We start from the raw sequence: 18233 nt of genomic DNA, 5'->3' as shown, positions 1-18233 counted from the left end.
AGGGGTGAGGCGGTTCATACGGCTACAGCAGGGAGAACAGAATCTGGAGCACACCTTACAGAAGGCACTGGGGAGACCCTCTGATGGGAAGTCTTGGCCATAGATATCCTGGCTTAAACCATTTTCTTGATCTACACTGGGAATCTCACTGATATCCTGGAATCTCTCCTGTCTTTATTAGTTTAACCCAATTTAAAGGTTCAGACCTTTAGCTAACAGCTAGTTATACTTGTGCTTAATCCCTGTAGAAAAAAAAAATGGTGCTTGTATCACTAGAGAGAAAAATTCCCTTTGGTTAGAGAGTTAGGAAGATCCTGTGCAGCGACATTAGAGACTGAGAAGGAATATGGTGCACTGCAGATGGTGGGAACACATGCCTGTTAATTAAATCAAAGACATAAACAGAACCCATCTCTCCGCAGTCTCCAGGGGATCCAGTGAGGAGGGAAGTAGACCTTTTTTCCAGTCCTAACTCTGATTTATGGAATCCTGAACAAGCATTTGGCTTCTGTGGGACTCCATTTCCCCACCTGTTATAGGATTCTACATGATTTCCCCTCTTTCAGTCCTAAAATAGAATCACAAATGCAATTCTCTATGCATCTGGCACACTGAGCTGGTCCAGGTTGCTGCAGTGTTCTTAGATAAAGCAATTCTAAATGGCAAGAAGAAGCCCTGGTTGCACAGAAATTGGTAAGAGAATGCTTCTTGCGAAAACAGTCTTTATGAATCATTCCTCTCTTTTCCTTTCACCTAAGGAGACTATATTAGAGCCTCAGAAACACAGAGGAGGAAGGGAGAGAGAGAGAAAGTAGCACGGAGGGTGCAGAGTGAGGCTTTCCGAACACTGAAAAAGCATGGCCACCCAGAAATGATCTCCAGCGCTGCCCGATCCCTGCCCCGAACCCTGCAGCCTTTTCAACCACACTTGGCATTGTAGTCTAAGAAACTCTGGTACACGAATTCTTCCCTCTACAAATTGGACTTCTCACAGTCTAAATTACAGGGAAACATTTCAAAAAGCTAGAAATAATAATAAACTACTTATTTAAAACCACCACCAACAACAACCTTAACGTTTGCTCCAAGAGAAGCAAAGCTTTTTTGGCCAGCCTCCCCTGCCCCACATCTCCAATCTGTATCCCCCATCCCAGAGGGGACAGAGGAGAGGCGGGATGGACGAAGGGTGACAGGTAGAGAACATGGAACACTGGAGCTGAAACCATGCTGGTGGAATCACCGCAGGCGGTCTGGCCACACTCCAGCTCCAAGGCAAGTGGCAAGGTTTCTTTATAGACTTATTATGCTCAATGGAAAGATAAGGAGATGTAGCTATGACAGAGCTTCAAAACATGTGCTTTGCCTCCAACCTGAACGCTATCTGTTAGAATCCGTGCCAGGTCTTCCTACAGCACTTCATTTCAGAAACCAGAGTCATCATAAAAAAAAAAAGTCACCCTTTCATCTGCTTCCTGGATCAATTGTGCTTCAAACTTTTCTAGGGCAGTTCCCACCTCCTGATTCTGAACATAAAGTGCCTGACCACAGAAAGTTTCTCTGGGTGCTAGTCTGTGGTGTTCTGACAACACTGTGCGTTACTCTTCTGAGTTTTTTCTTTGCCAATATTTTACTCTCATTTTTTCATAATTCATTGTCCAATTGGGTGTGAGCTGCTGATAGTAACTTCCAAAGAAGACAATCCTAAACAAACCAAAGTGAAAGACAATAAACGAACTTCTCTTTCTATGACAAGTTCTAAACTCTCCACTTTTGTTGGTGGGTCACAGAAAGAACGGAGCAGGAATAAAGGGGAAACAGATACATCAACAACTCTTAACCAGCTCTAGTGCACTTCTCTGACAACTGTCTGAGATTCCAGGGGCTCAGAAACTAAGAAACTCAAAAATAAAGTCCGCTTTATAAAAAAAAATCCTTTCATGGCTGTCGAATGGAAAAAATTGGAGCCTTTCCAGGCAACTGGGTGTTGGCTGTGGATCTGGAAGATGAGATAGAGAGACTTCTGTTGGATCCCATTGACTTCTAATGTGAGAACCGGAGGCAAATTGGATGGGAACCCAATTTCCCCCATACTTGTGAAAACCCAACCAAACCCACAACCTGTCTAGAATCGTGAAGATCATCTCCAGGGTCCCTTTGGCAGTTCTTCTCACGCAAGTAGAATATTTCTCCAGACTCGGTTTGGGATGAACTAATCCCTGGGGACAGGGGCCACCACTGAGAGCACTGTCCTGTCACAGCCATTGATCATTCTGTTCACATATTAGACAAGGTTTGTTAGCTTAGGATCTTTTCCACCCACTGCACTGTGCAAAAGGTATTACACTCAGTTTGGGCAGTGATCAGGGAGGTAAAAAGGCATCATGGGTGATTATCTTTTCTAATCCAATTGAACTCTCTGACATTACCTGCTTTAGAAAGCAGTAGCCTCATTCTGAAAGGAGAGAACCCCTTCTGAGGAGCTGGAAGCCCTTCACACTTTCCTTACTTGGCTCCATTCCCCAGCCAGGCGGTGTGGGGACAAGTGTTTACGTTCTGGGCTCAGGGAGGCCAAGAGCGCTTCACAGATGGGTCTAAAGTTACATAACAAAACATTGGCAAAATTCTGACAAGGGAATGGTCCTCTGATCCTCCCCTGGTGCTCTTTCTCAGAAGCAATTCTATAAACAGCTCAGGGATAGAGGAGAGAATAGACCACAGGTGAAGGAAAAAAAGAACTGTTCTGGCCCAGACATACACTTGGACCTCCTTATTAATCATCTGTTTTGGGGTCATGCAATGGGACATGGGGGGAATGGGGTGCCCATCTCTCCCTCCTCCCCATGAAATTTTTACATGGATCTCTCCAAGGGAAAAACAGACCAACACTAATGAATGTATCACTGGTGATGAAAATGATCAAAGCTGTTGTCCCAGTTGCATAACTCGTTTGTGGAAAATGTTTCATAAACATTTCACAAGAAGAATTTCAAAGCATGAACATCTCTCAACCTGCCTTCAATTACAGGCAAGATTTTTTTCTTTCTCCCCCTTTCTACATTTCTGCCTAGCAGTGAGGATGAGTTTCTATTTTGTAACTGATTTATAAAGGGTTGGCAAATGTGTTGCTCATAAAAATATCCTAAAAATATATTCTTAGTGGTAGAGTGGGGAGGCAGGTAACTCATCTCAGGTGAGTAAGGCTGAAAGTCCCCCAAGAGATGTTGACTGTATTTTCACTTAGGGAACTAACCTCTCTTCATGGCTGTTGGCTGTTCCCCATGATCAAGTTTTCTGCCTCTTTAAATGCCTCTAGAAGTGCCTGGGGAGATGGCCTCATCCAGTGTCTAATCCCTAATCAGACCTATAACAGCCAGCTTAGACACATCATGTACACTAGGATCTTGTCCCTGAGAGCACTAAACTTCTAGACAAAGGAGTGAGGCAAGACAGGAGACTTAGGGCCCTTTAATAAACTAATGGCAAGGAGGCTGGGGCCACCTGGAGTTGCTACCTCCTGAAAAGAAACTTTTTAAAAAAGGCATCCTTGTTTTTCCTGCTTGCACCTACTCTGGAAATGCAACAAACTTATCAGTCATGCAATTTAATGCTTTGGCTTCAGTTCTTAGGGCATAGCATGGCTAGTGCTAACACATGTGTGAAAAACCCCCATCATTTTAAGCCCATAAAAGTTTTCTTCTCCCTCTGGCAAATGAGTCCACGAATTAATAACTTTGGGAAAGGGGTTGTGCCCTCATTGAGAACCCATCCTCACAAATGTCATGGTGTCCAGGACTTGAACAACTTTAACCATTGCATTGCCTCACAGCCCTTCTGAGATGCCAGCAACATTCCCCTGCAGTTGAGCCCGATTGAGTTCTCTTTTTAATCCTGATATCCTTTGAGTCAGTCGTCTGATTCTCTGGTTGTCAAGAGCAGCGCTACCGCTGTCTAGGGGAGGGTACCACATAAAACTGTTGATTTGCCCACACAGACGGCTGTTCTGTTCCCAAATAAGTGGAATGGCAGGAAGTAGGGGATACAGTGGGGGGGGGGGGAAACTGCTGAAAATGGCTTTTGAATCAAACTCTGGAAACTTTCTGAGCCCAGTGGCTATTCTTGGGAAGTGTCTGGTGTATAAATGCAATTTGTCATCTCACTGGGTTCTTCTGCATACACCTGAGCTGCACATCATGGGAGGACTTCTATCTACTTTTCAGAGCAGGGAATAATAATAATAAAAAGACACCCAAGAAACAAGAACAAAGCTCAAAATCAACCAGGAGACCTGACTTTGGATTCCATTTCTGCTTCTAACGAGTTACGTGATCTAACATTAAATTACTTAACTCATTACTGTTAGGCCTAGATTATTCCTCCACATTAGAAGGAAAAATGATCAGATAGAATCTACCTGAGAGATTTATAATGTATTAAAGAGAATGTGAGCATATAAGTATGTTTGTTGTATTACTAGACCCATTTTATTGATGAAAAGACTGAGGCTTGGAAATGTTAGGAAACTTGCTTAAAGTCACACTGTTGATAAATAATAGAACTGAGTTTTCAATCCAAGTCTATCTGTACATAGTTCTTCTACATAAACCTAGCCCTCACCTACTGAATGTGATAAAATTATAGAATCATAGACTCTTCAAGGTAGCTTAGTATAGATGGTGCCAAGTGCATGGCGGATATTCAGCAAGTGTTGGTTCCCTTCCTTTCCCATTAGAGCTGGAAGGAAATGTAGATATCACCTAGTACAAAAGGTTAATTTTACAGCTATGAGTCCTAAAGACCAGGGAGGGGAAACAACATGCTCAGGACAACACAGCTAGTGTTGCAGCCAAGGCAGGCCTGGAGGTGGGTCTCCTAACTCCTCATCCAGTATGCAGTCTATTTCATTGTCCTGAGGCCTGGCACTACTCTCTATTTCTATCACTCTGATTTTGTTGCCTACCTGGGCTCCTCAAATAACTTAGTAGTAACCCTAATCCCATTGCTCTAATGAGATTTAATCTCAGTCAAAAGAAAAGTCCCTACTCAAAGTCCTCAATTACTATACAGGGTAAGGTTTAGATACAGACAAAACATACATTAGTTGATATGATAACAATATACTTGACCTGGGAATATGCACTGTATATTTCCTTGATTCTCACATGCATGCATTAACTACAGGGATTTTTTATTTTTAAGTGAGAGGAGATAGTGAAACATACTCCTGCATGTGCCCCAACTGGGATCCACCTGGCATCCCCCCATCTGGGGCTGATGCTCAAATCAACCAAGCTATTTTTAGCACCTGAGGCTGACACTCAAACAACCAAACTATCCTCAGTGCCTGGGGCCAACACTTGAACCAACTGAGCCACTGGCTGGGGAAGAGAAAGAGGAAGAGAAGGAGGAGAAGGAGGGAGAGAGAAGCAGATGGTTGTTTCTTTTCTCTGCCCTAACTGGGAATTGAACTGGGATATCCATACACTGGGCTGATGCTCCATCTACTGAGCCAACTGGCCAGGGCCAACTCCAGGGCTTTGCTATTTGCTCTTTATCTCTCTCATTATGAGGAAGACAGGTGGGGAGGGAGAAGAGAAGACTCATTTATGCCATGAAAACCCCATCTCAGTGTATATTTTATTAATGAAAATTTCCAAAGGAAACTAAAGAAAGGAAGGGCAGATACGCTGCTCATTCTACATGCACACACACACACACACACACACACACACCACTAACTTGTAGTTGTGAAGCACACTGTACAGATTAGTTCCATGAGCATCAGCTCAAGAGACAAAGTACTATATTTTTAGCACTTTATAGATTAAAAAGCACTTTTAAATATGTTATCATCATTTATCTTTTATAATAATGTAATGAGGGAAATAATCTTATCACATCGTTTCTACAGATGTAGGAACCAAGACAAGGAGAATTTAACGAGTATGTCCACTGTCACATTGCCAGGAGGAGCAGAGCCTGATTCTACTCAGCTCTTTGGCCTCTAGAGCCTCTCTGCCTCTACCACTCTGCGAGGAAGTCATATTGAGCTCCCCCCAACCCCCAAGAATTTCCCACCCAGAAATGTGCTTATTGACACATTTCTCCTGTGTGTCCCATGTTTTCACTTGTAATGCATACTTGGTGACAAGTGCAACCTGGGACTTTCACATGCATGTGGGACCTACAGTAATTATTGAAAGTCAAGTTTGCAACAAGTGTGAATGGGATTCTCTTTGGCATTCCATGGGTTACAGTCTGTGACCTGGAGGCCTGTCCATGAAAGTCTGAGCATTGGCTATAAATACAAGTAAAAGGTTTCCTCTAGTAAATTTCATCCTTAAGAATAGTCTTCTAGTAAGACTGAGGTTCTTGTCTCTTGCATTCTTGTGGCATCCCAATGAGGCACCTGTTGTGGCCCTCTGATACCAGGCTGGCCCTGACAGCAGTGAGTGGACAGCCTTCCATATGGCCTGCTTTAAACACAAGTTTCCTTCCCCTTAAAGGTCTCCTTCCCAGTTTAGTTCAGCAAACTTTTTGTATGCATCTGCTGTATACTGAAAGAAACTAGATGAATAGGAATCTTCTGTATTAATTAGGAGATGGCAAGTAAAAAAGCAACCCCCTCCAGTGCAACATTTATATCAATCAGAAGTATGTACAGTTGTAGCATGGAAAGCTTGTGGTTCAGCTTGTCAGGGCAGAGGATTTCTAGAGAAAGGAGATTGAAATAAGGAAAGCTCCACAAAAGAAGAGTCTTTCTGAATAGACCAGGAGAAAGCAAACTAAGGTCATGCGAGGAAGTGGGAGCAGCTTGTCCAAAGTCACAGTGCCTCATGTTCAGGAGGGTAAGCAGTTCAGTCCTGCTGCAGCATGGGGTGGGAAATGCCTGGGCCAACAGCCAGGGCCCAACAACAGAGCCTTGTGTAGCAAGCAAAGGAGTTTAGACTAGACTCTGAGGGCAAATCGTAGCGAGAATAAAGGGGAGTACCATGGTGAGATTTTTTTTTTTTTTTTTTTTTGCTTAGTTCAATTACATTAACAGCTGGGTGCAGTATGGATTTGAAGAGAGTACAACTATAAACAGGGCAACTAGTTAAAAAGCTGTTCATTGCAATAGTCTAGGTAAGAACAGATGAGGATACGCCTAAAGCCAAAATAACAACAATGGAGCTGAGGAGACAGGTGAAGAGTTTTGAGAATGGAAAATGTATTTCTACCCTAAAGGTTTATCCTTTATAACAAAGTACTGCTTATTTCAGGAATTCTCTATTAAATGCCTGCATGACTAAAAGAATACAGAAAAACATCTGAAAGACCATAGCCAACCAAACTGCTAAAAATAGATGGGGTGAACAACATTTAGGGTTCTAGAAGCTATTCACTTTGTAAATTACATATTTCTGCAATGTTCAATTTTTAAAAGCTAATTATTCATTTTAAATTAGAAAAAAATAGTAAGCACTGAAAATTACATATATATGTATATATATATATATAAGTTTTTAGTTTACAAGGTTGTATAGAGTTTTTCTTTTGCCTCGTGAAAGGGAAGTTTTGAGAGGTTCAGGGAACATTATCTAGGTAAGCAAACACCTTTATGCAGATACATACAGTGTGAGTATACATGCATGTGTATATTGTTAAAGCAATAGCTGGAAACCCAACTCATTCTCTCACCACATCTTGAGCCACCATCTTTCAGCAGGTTGACACCTGGGATGTGACCTGCAGACCTCACGTATACATTTTCATGACATTTGACAATTTACAAAGCACTTTCGTACGCATCATTTTGGTCCATTTTCAGGATATTCCCATGAGATTGAAAAGGTAGTTAATGTTATTACTGTCTTACAGTGAAGGAAAACAAGTTTACAAAAGGTAGGAGATTTATCCAAAGTACGTGGCTGTCTAGTAGGAGAGCTACGATTAAAAACCAAGTCACCTTATGTAAAATTCAACACAACTTTCAAATTCCTAGAATTTTCTGAGGAAGCCTTCCCACAAAAGTGGATTTTCAAAGTCACTAAAATCTCTCCCTTATAGCTCCAAAACCTTTGTTTTAGTTTTGGCTATTTATTGGTTTCATTTTGAATAGACAGCTTGCTAAAAGGTATTATATATAGCTCTACTTTTCCTTAAAGAGGACCTGAAAGATAATTTAGTCAATGATTCAAGTCATAACTGTGAACTGCTTTTAAAAGCAATCATGTCCTTGGGGATACTGAAGCGTTTGGCTTCTGTTGGATGTGGACCTAAATTGCTTTATTTGCAGCTCTTTTTTTATTCCAGGTTTTTTGTTTGTTTGTTTGTTTGTTTTTTTGTATTTTTCCGAAGCTGGAAACAGGGAGAGACAGTCAGACAGACTCCCGCATGTGCCCGACCGGGATCCATCCCGCACGCCCACCAGGGGTGAGGCTCTGCCCACCAGGGGGCGATGCTCTGCCCCTCCGGGGCGTCGCTCTGTTGCGACCAGAGCCACTCCAGCGCCTGGGGTAGAAGCCAAGGAGCCATCCCCAGCGCCCGGGCCATCTTTGCTCCAATGGAGCCTTGGCTGCGGGAGGGGAAGAGAGAGACAGAGAGGAAGGAGAGGGGGAGGGGTGGAGAAGCAGATGGGCGCTTCTCCTGTGTGCCCTGGCCAGGAATCGAACCCGGGGCTTCTGCATGCCAGGCCAACGCTCTACCACTGAGCCAACCGGCCAGGGCCCTTTTTTTCCAGGTTTTTTATGTCTTTTTCACAACTAGATTTTTTTATTTGCTACTGTTTGTATGCTTGCTTCTAGCAGCCCCCTAATCCACCTCAAATTTGCAGCTTTTATTTGCTAAGGGCTAGAAAAACCAGATAAATAAGCTCATTACAACTGTTTCTAAAATAAAAATGTAAGGTTCAGAGAAAGGACTTGGCTTGAAGTCTCATGTTGCTTCCTTCTGATTTTCAATTTGGTTCTAAATAGGCAAGGCTGCTGGCTCTCAGGGTAAGGGAGGCACTGAAGAAGCTCTGTATCTCCCTGTAACACTGAGCTTGCCCTCTGGTTTAATTTCTATTGAGTCCATATCTATCCTGTTACCCTTATTAGACTGGGACATGGCTCCAGGCACAATGGTTGGTTAAACCCACACAATTGACAGTGTAAGCTAAATTCTCTACAGCTGAGGAGCAGCTAACAAATTTGTTACCAAAAGCCTGAGTGAACTTGAGCCAAGGGATTCTCTAAAAGTTTGTCTCCTTACTTATAAAAGGGAACTAACTTCTGATTCTTACCCAAGTCTCAGTGGTTAGGGCTAAATGTCTATAAAATCAATTCCACAGGGGCCTTTTCTTTCTTTCTTTTTGTCACCAAAGCAATATAAAAATAATGATTATGCACATTTATTACTTTGAAGATCTATGTTGCTTACTATGCCTGGCCAGCAAATAGCATAATGCCTGTCATTTAGAAACTGCTTATTAAATATATGGAGAAATAAAGTACACTTTCAGAAATCCTAGAATATAGAAAACTGGGTCTCAGAAATCAAGTGACTTCCCAAAGGCCATACAACTAGGAAGTTGCAGAGCTTGAATTTGAACTTGGGTCTGACTGGATCAACTTTTTTCACCCTATCACACTGATTTAAAAAGTCATGACAAACTAGATCCATTTCCTTTTATATAGGATTTCTAGAAATGAAGATCATGTGAATGCTACACTTACTGTATAATGTATGTAAGTATTGTCCCCAGGAGTCAAGAAAGGGTCATGTGGCTGGGATAGGGTTGATTAAAAATGGGTCACTGTCATGCAGGAAGAACATTGCCAATGGTCAGGTAAAGATTTAGTATGCTTACTTATAAAATCCCTCTATGAGGAGCAGACCTTGCTAGTACATTGCACAAAGACATCAAGATTTTTTCCAAGTTCTAAAATATAAAAGGGAAGAGATAGAACATAAGAGCAAATGTAAAACTCCTTTACTAAGAATATGAAAATTAACTGTACAAGTAAAGGCAAAAGTTTACATTTAAAAAAACTTGAGAGGTATAACTGACTCTAAGAGCATGTAAGTTGACAGTATGATATCATCATCACTAAAACTTCTGTAGGGTAGACTATATGAACAGAAGTAGAGTAGCAAGGGAGGTTTCCCTACTTTACCATGTAAGTTCCATGAGGACAGGCCTCCTACTGTCTGATCTGTTCCGAGCATGACTGGAATCAAGGCACAGTTAGGATATAGTGCCTGCTCAATCCAAATTTATTAAATGAATAAGTGAACAAATGGTTCCACTATGCCTGGCCTAGCTAAAGGCCATCTGAGTATTGACACTTGTGCATACTAAAGAAGGTGGTTGGCAGACCAAAACATATGCATATAAAAAGATGTCAAGGCACAAACAAGTTCAAGAAGTTCATCATAGTATTGTTAAAAAAGTTTTTTTTTTTTTGTTTTTTTTTTACAGAGACAGAGAGTCAGAGTGAGGGATAGACAGAGACAGACAGGAATGGAGAGATGAGAAGCATCAATCATTAGTTTTTCGTTGCGCATTGCAACACCTTAGTTGTTCATTGATTGCTTTCTCATATGTGCCTTGACCACGGGCCTTCAGCAGACTGAGTAACCCCTTGCTTGAGCTAGCGACTGTTGGTCCAAACTGGTTAGCTTTTGCTCAAACCAGATGAGCTGCGCTCAAGCTGGCGACCTCGGGGTCTCGAACCTGGGTCCTCAGCATCCCAGTCCGACGCTCTATCCACTGCGCCACCGCCTGGTCAGGCTAAAAAAGTATTTGAGGCGCCTGACCAGGCAGTGGCGCAGTGGATAGAGCATCAGACTGGCACATGGAGGACCCAAGTTCAAAGCCCTGAGGTTGCTGGCTTGAGGGCAGGCTCATTTGGCTTGAGTGGGGGCTCACCAGCTTGAGCGCGAGGTCACTGGCTTGACCGTGGGATCATAGAGATGACCTTATGGCTGCTGGCTTGAGCCGAAGGTCACTGGCTTGAGCAAAGGGTCACTAGCTCTGCTGTAACCCCCACCACCCTCATCAAGGCACATATGAAAAAGCAATCAATGAACAACTAAGGAGACTAAGGAGCTGCAACAAAGAACTGATGCTTCTCATCTTTCTCCCTTCCTGTCTGTCTGTCCCTATCTGTCCCTCTCTTTGTCTCTCTTTCTATAACACAAAAAAAATATTTGAGGCAACCTAATGTCCATTGATAGGGCAATGGAAAAGTATAATTACATTAAAACAGTAGAATATTTTGTGGTCATTAACAAAAATACTATAACTGTATTTACTGCCATGAAACAATCTATAAATTTTATTTGTAAATTTATAAAGAAAGTTTCACACAGTAAAATTTATACAAATACACATATATGTACATATACATTTAAAAATATATTTCATTTATTAATTTTAGAGAGGAGAGAGAAAGAACAAAGAGGAAGAGAGAGAGAGAGAGAGACAGAGAGAGAGAGGAGGGGGTTAGCGGGAAGCATCAACCTGTAATAGTTGCTTCTCATAAGTGCCTTGACCAGAAAAGCCTGGGGTTTAGAACTGGTGATCTCAGCATTCCAGATTGATGCTTTACCCTCTGCCCCACCACAGGTCAGCCTACATATATGCATTTTAAAACTCCACAAACATTTATACATTTTCATTAGTGCCCACATTCATGGAAGTGCAGAGTGAGAAGTCCTCTATATATACACACTATATATATGTATGTATGTATGTATGTATGTATACATACACACACACTATAGTGATAACAGGAGTTACCTCTGGGGCCAGTGGAGACTAAACTGGGATCAAATGTTTTCTCTCTCTTTTTTTTTACCTCTATTAATAAATATTTTACAAGAAGAAAGTATTCATGTATTTTGTGTATAATTGATGTAAGAGAGGCTATCAGAAACTTGCTTTGTGGAATCAGTTAGGGAACTCATCATATTTATATAGAATAAGAAAGATTTTGGCATGATAGCTCTTCTCAAATATCGAAGGGCTGTCAAGTGAAGGGGCTGGACTTAGGCTCTGGAGCTGCCATAGGCAGTGACCACCACAGGGAGATCAATCAGGGGTCTATTAGGACAGTGGTTGGCAAACCATGGCTCGCGAGCCACATGCGGCTCTTTGGTTCCTTGAGTGTGGCTCTTTGATCATCTTAGGAGCACTCTAATTAAGTTAATAACAATGTACCTACCTATATAGTTTAAGTTTAAAAAATCTGGCTCTCAAAAGAAATTTCAATCGTTGTACTGTTGATATTTGGCTCTGTTGACTAATGAGTTTGCTGACCATTGTACTAGGAGAAAGAACGGCCTGCTACAACCCACTGAACCCTGGAGTAGGCTGCATTCTAGGTCATGAGCCTAAAATTCCTGGGAGAGCTTTAGTAGAGACTGGGGTCAGGGGCCACCGACAGTGGTAGAATGTGTACACCAGGATATAGGTTAGGCTAGAATCACTGGTTCTTAGGTTTTTTAAGTTCCTAACAAGTAAATCTCTTTCCTTCCTTCCTTCCTTCCTTCCTCCCTCCCTCCCTTTCTCCCTGCCTCCCTCCCTCCCTTCCTCTCTCTCTTTCTCTTTCTTTCTTTTTTTGAGCGTTCAGATAGAACTGTTTTATTTTGCCAAATAAGAATATTAAGTAACTAATATCTACTCAGACTATCATTTCATTATGTACAATTAACATTTTACCACCAAATAACTGTAAAATCTGATTGTAAAAATTGAATATAAAACTTTATAAAAATTTGTTTTTTTCTTTTGCTTCTTTTTTTTTGTTGTTTTCTTCTTTTAAAATGTTACTGCAGCCAGTGAAAACTTATTTATAAGACATCATATTATCAATAAATAAGTGCATTAATATACAGGATAGAAGGGAAAAAAAGAAAGCCTGTGTCAGACATTAAAGACCTGTGGAGCTCTTCTGGGTGCTGAGCACAGATGTTCTGAAGGACCCTTTAGACCTAGGAGTCTATGTGTCTCTCTGACTCACTCCAGGATTAGAAATTCAACCTGAATTCGTCTCCATAGTTTACTAAAAATAAAGTTACAGTGATATCAGGTGTCTTTACCCCCAATCACACTGTTTCTACTTAAATGGCCAAATGCGGCAACTCCTGGAATGCCACATTGCTCCCTATGGGGCCTGTTTCTGGCTTCAATGAGTAGCTTGCTGCTGAATCCCCAACCTCAAAGAGTTTAGAGAACTGAGTTAGTCAGAGTACTATAGGCAGACCCCGGATCCATAGAGAGTGGGCCCTAGCACCTAGCAACCACTGGGCAAACAGCTCAGATGCTTCAGCCAGCAGTTCCTGGGGCCTAGCCAGAAGTGATGGGGTTGGGAAATATTTACCTGAGCTGACTATATGGAGCCCACTGTGCACTCTCTTTTCATAAATCCAACAGGCTCACCTTCCTGGGAAAGCAAGTGAGTGTGGATCGCTGGCTGAGAGAAAGAGAATGAGGGGCAGAGCAGCATGAAGAACAGAAGGCCCTGCAGAGCAGAGAGATGGACACCCAGGGTGGAGGGGTGGCTAGGGAGACAGACAGGTTAATTTCAACTTCCCATCAATTAATTTTTTTAGGAAACACTTATTGAATGTTTATTGTGTGCTAGGCACCATGGCACTATAGTAATAAAATATAGATTTTTCTCAAATATGTCATAGTTCAGTGGGAGAGGTAGACACACACACACAGCAGAAGCCTGTCAAGGTGAAGAAGGCAGAGGGATGGTTCCAGAGAGCTAGCTGGAGAACAAGACATTGGAACTTGGAAAAATGAATGAGAAGCTGACAGGATGACAGGGAGTGAGAATGGGGGTGGAGGCTGGTGCCAAGGCCCATTCAAAACGGAATCAAGATGCCTGTCTATTCCTCTGTTCCTCCCTACCTTCAGACACCGCCATCATTTCAAAGAGGACTCTCATTGCTTCTTATAAGCACCCAGGTGGTACTTGGAGGTCCTTAAGACCTGAGAAAGATGGTACCTAGAGGGCTTTTGTGAAGCTGGACTCCCTAGTTCCTGTTCCCTGAAAGGCCTGCCTGAGCAGAATGGGGCAGCCCAGCCTAAGAATGCTGGGCCCTTGCCAAGTTCCCAGTTTCTAGGCAAAGCCCCAAACCTCAGGTCCTTGCTTTATGCCAGAAAAGTATCTGTCCCTCAAAGGGCCCTGGGCAAGGCCAGGCTCTGGTGAGTGTCCCACTAGCCAGGAAGCTGCCCTCTGTGCTGCTGAGCTTAGTGTAAGGGGAAGCACCAAATCTTCCGAAAGGAAGTTGGTTCTGGTTCAGGTCAGAGAGAAAGAGAGAACTAGACTTCATGCCTTTGGGCAGCTGCACTGCTTCCCTCTCCAGGCAGAGCCGTGTTAACCCTTTACAGCCTGGTGGCTCATGTCCTAACAGCTTGATAGTTCCTCCAGTCCCAACCCAGAGGGAGGGGTGCAAAAGTACTCCATCACTGGCCCCTGCAGGAATCAACACTTACCCCTGGTGACTGGATATCCTAATCTTTCTAGGCCTTAGTTTACCAGTTATACAAGTGGCCTACAAAACTTATTTGTCCTCAGATGAACCCATCCACAGTGATGGGGTGAAATTTTAAAACGTCCTTGTGAGGGGGGAGGGAGTGAGGGGGGCAAAGGAGGTATAATGGGGCACACGAAGGTGGGAGTGAGGGAGTTATATTGAGTGGGACACTTGAATCCATGTTAACACAATGAATTAAAATAAAAATTAAAAAAAGAAAGGAAAAACAAAAACATAAGCAAAAATGTCCTTGTGAAGATCACATACTTTTTTTGAGAAGATGCTATCATGGGGAAAAGCAACTTAATATATAACTCACTTTAAGCAAACCACATAGTTCAGTGGTCCCCAAACCTTTTTGGGCCGCGGACCAGTTTAATGTCAGAAAATATTTTCACAGACCGGTCTTTAGGGTGGGACGGATAAATGTATCACGTGACCGAGACAAGCATCAAGAGTGAGTCTTAGACGGATGTAACAGAGGGAATCTGGTCATTTTTAAAAAATAAAACATTGTTCAGACTTAAATATAAATAAAACGGAAATAATGTAAGTTATTTATTCTTTCTCTGTGGACCGGTACCAGTCTGCGGCACGAGGGCTGGGGACCACTGGCATAGATGATGTTTGGCTCTAACTTACCATAAAAGGACATTCTTTGTTCTCTGAAGAGATTCAGTCTAAGATTCCTTTAAATAGCAGGCTCTCAGGGTAAAGAATCATAATATTTAGCTTATAGAAATTTGACTTACGTACAATATTTCAAAAACTACTCTTTTAGGTATAGTAAGGCATGTCTGTACTTACCTGGCCCACACCAAGTCTGGCGTATTTTTCTAATGATTGCTCTAGTAATAGGCTCAGTCAGGGGAAAGGGCACAGATAAAAACACTCAGAAAAAGAAAGGGCAGCAAGTGGGGAATCTGAGCAGAATGTCATCTGGAGAAGGGCCTGCAGAACGTCTCAGGGGCAGAGCTAAGAACAGACAAACTAGAGCCAAGCCAATGTGAAACAGGATGGCCAGGACCAACAGTGCGGCACTAGTAACAATAACGCGTGTTGACTGAGCACTTACTATGTCCCAGATACTTGACACTGAAGATCTCATTTAGTTCCCTTCCTGAGCACACTCTAAGGTGGACGCTATTACTTCTCCCCGTTTTACAGAGGCAGGAACGGAGGCTTGGAGAGGGTGGGCAGCGAGGTTACACAGCTCCTGTTGGTGGAGTCAGCATTCAAATCTAGGTCCATCTGATGCCAGAACTGGACTTCTGATCACTATACTGTCATCTGAAGGCCTAACACCAGGGATACCCTGCAGTGGTCCATACCAATGAAGTCTATGTGAAAATATTAGATGACGCCAGCCCAGAGGAGGGGCTGCCAAGAAAGAAATGAAAAACAGAATGTGAACCAAGGATCCTTGAGATGTGGGAGCCAAGGGAGATCCAAGCCACACAGGAGAGTGGGGGCATCATGACATTTGACTTGGATCCAAGCAGCAGAGGTCCAGGGGTCTATGGGAGACAGGAATGGGGAGGGTGGGGAGAGTGGGGAGGAAGGCGCTGGGGAGGGCAGCTGTGATTTGTAGAAGCAGCTGGATTTGGAGACAACAGACTAGTGCTGAATACAGTGCCTATTAGCAAGTAGGCACTCAATAAAGATAAAATGAGTAAGTCTTTGCTTTGCCACTTAATTCAAGTCACTTTACCATTGAGCCTCAGTTCCTTTATTTGTCAAACAAGAATAACAACACCTGATTTACACAGTTATTGTGAGAGGAAACCCTATTGGTTTAATGAAGCCCTCTGTAAGTTGTCAAGCAGAGAGGAACACGAAATGAGGTGTGATCTGGGAAGGAACAAAACAGGTGCCTAAGTAACAGCTCCTGAGCCCCAAGAGTGGCCTCCAAAGCCGCTCCTGAGTTTGATGTTTCTGAGCTGACAAAGGTTCATTTTCAGCAGCAGCTGTGATTCTGGGAGAAGGAGAATGTCCTGGTTACTAGAGCTGCCTTGACTGACAGTGTTCTGACTGGGGGGTAGGGGAGGGCAGGCAGTGAGAGAGCCAGGGCCCACCCCCTCCCCTGCAGGCATACACGCAGGAAAACACTCCTCTTCTCCCTGCACCCTTCTCACGCACAGGCCCAGGGAGGTGCTTGTCATGAAGCCAGGGGAACCCTCTGGGTGGGAACCCTTCTTCACCCCACCCTTTACCTGGCAACCTTTCCCGAGTCTGCAGATACTATCTCTGCCATCGCAGCTGGCAAGCTCCAGACGTGAAAGGTCTACAGGAGTCAGTATGGGTGAGAGGGCTCTGGAAATACGGAAAAGTACTGTACAGTTATTAGACGGGGGCTCTGATCATTTGCAGGACTGTGCTCTCTCTCAGAAGCAGCTGGGTGCAGTGTGGTCAGGCCAGTGGTATATCTAGGCTCCACCCTGGCTAAGTTAGTTAACCTCTCTGAGCTATAGTTTCCCCAGCTATCTAATGAGAATACTAATGCTTACCTCACCGGGCTGTCATAAAGATTAAGTAGCATCAAATAAGATATAACTTTATGTCAAATGTCTGGCACATCCCACCATCCTTAGTTTAAATCCTAGAGCTAAGCAAGTTCTTTGACCTTCCTCAGACTCAGATGTCTCTTCTATAAAATGGGGATTATTAAAAGCTCCTGCTTGAATAATGGCTTCCGAAGATGTCTTTCTTGTCATCGCTCGGACCTATGAATGTGTTCCCTTACATGGCAAAAAGGACTTTGAAGATGGGATTAAGGTTAAGAACACTGAGATGAGGAGATTGCTCTGAATTACTATACCGGGGGGGGGGGCAATCTAATCACATGAGTCATTTAAAAGTGGAGTCTTTCTTTTCTGGCTGTAGTCAGAAAGCAGTGACAGACAGTAGGGCTCTAGCTGTGGGCAGGAAGCGGACACTCCCCTCAAGCCTCCGGAGGGAAAGCAGCCCTGCCCACACCTTGATTTTACCCCTGTGAGACTCATGTCTAACTCTTGGTCTCCAGAACTGTAAGATAATAAATTTATATTGTTAAAACACCAAAAATATAAACAAACAGACAAAACAAACAAACTACAGCTCCAGGTTACTGTAAAATTTAAATGCTATACAGCTTATGAAGGACTCAGCCCAACCAGCGCCTGTTACACAAAGGGTATTAATTCTCCTGTGATTGAGCTCAAATCCGCTTCTGTTTCAAGACCCCTGCTCCAGACTCCTGCGTGAAGAGCTAGCTGGCCCTGCTTTTAGTCTCATCAAAATTTCTGAAGTCGCTAAAGGAAGCCCACTTCTAGTTTTCTGCACATTCAGAAAGAGGAGAGGATTCAGCCACTTTCTGCTCCCATTTGCACACTCCGTTTTCCACCCCAGACCTAATGAGAGAAACAGTCTGTCTTCACCACTCATTTACACACATCCATGGGCTTTTGCAGAGGCTGACACCTGAACGAACTAAGCCTTCGATCCAGGGCCCTACAGGGGCTTTGTACTGCTATCTGGGGCTGTTTGGTAAACCAGGGTTCACGGGAGACAGGTTTCTGGAGAACTCACAGCTGTTTTTGTTCCTAACTCCTCCTCACTGCCCTGTTCTTAACAAGGCTCAGTCTAGCCAGTACTGGGGCTATTGCCAGGCCACAAACAAGAAAGAGTTGACATCTGAGCCTCAGGTCAAACAGCCAAGAATATCTGGCAAAGAAGGGCAA

General features: G+C 43.2%; 1 protein-coding gene across 5 annotated transcripts in view; it reads right to left on the bottom strand.

The window, feature by feature from the left end:
- Window positions 1-18233, bottom strand: part of POU2F3 (POU class 2 homeobox 3) — an 88072-nt gene that overhangs the window by 21886 nt on the left and 47953 nt on the right. The window lies entirely within an intron of this gene.

Source organism: Saccopteryx bilineata, chromosome 1, assembly GCF_036850765.1.
Source record: "Saccopteryx bilineata isolate mSacBil1 chromosome 1, mSacBil1_pri_phased_curated, whole genome shotgun sequence".
NCBI classification, from domain to species: domain Eukaryota; kingdom Metazoa; phylum Chordata; class Mammalia; order Chiroptera; family Emballonuridae; genus Saccopteryx; species Saccopteryx bilineata.
The sequence above is the reverse complement of the archived record's forward strand: the minus strand, read 5'-3'. Positions and strand labels throughout refer to the sequence as shown.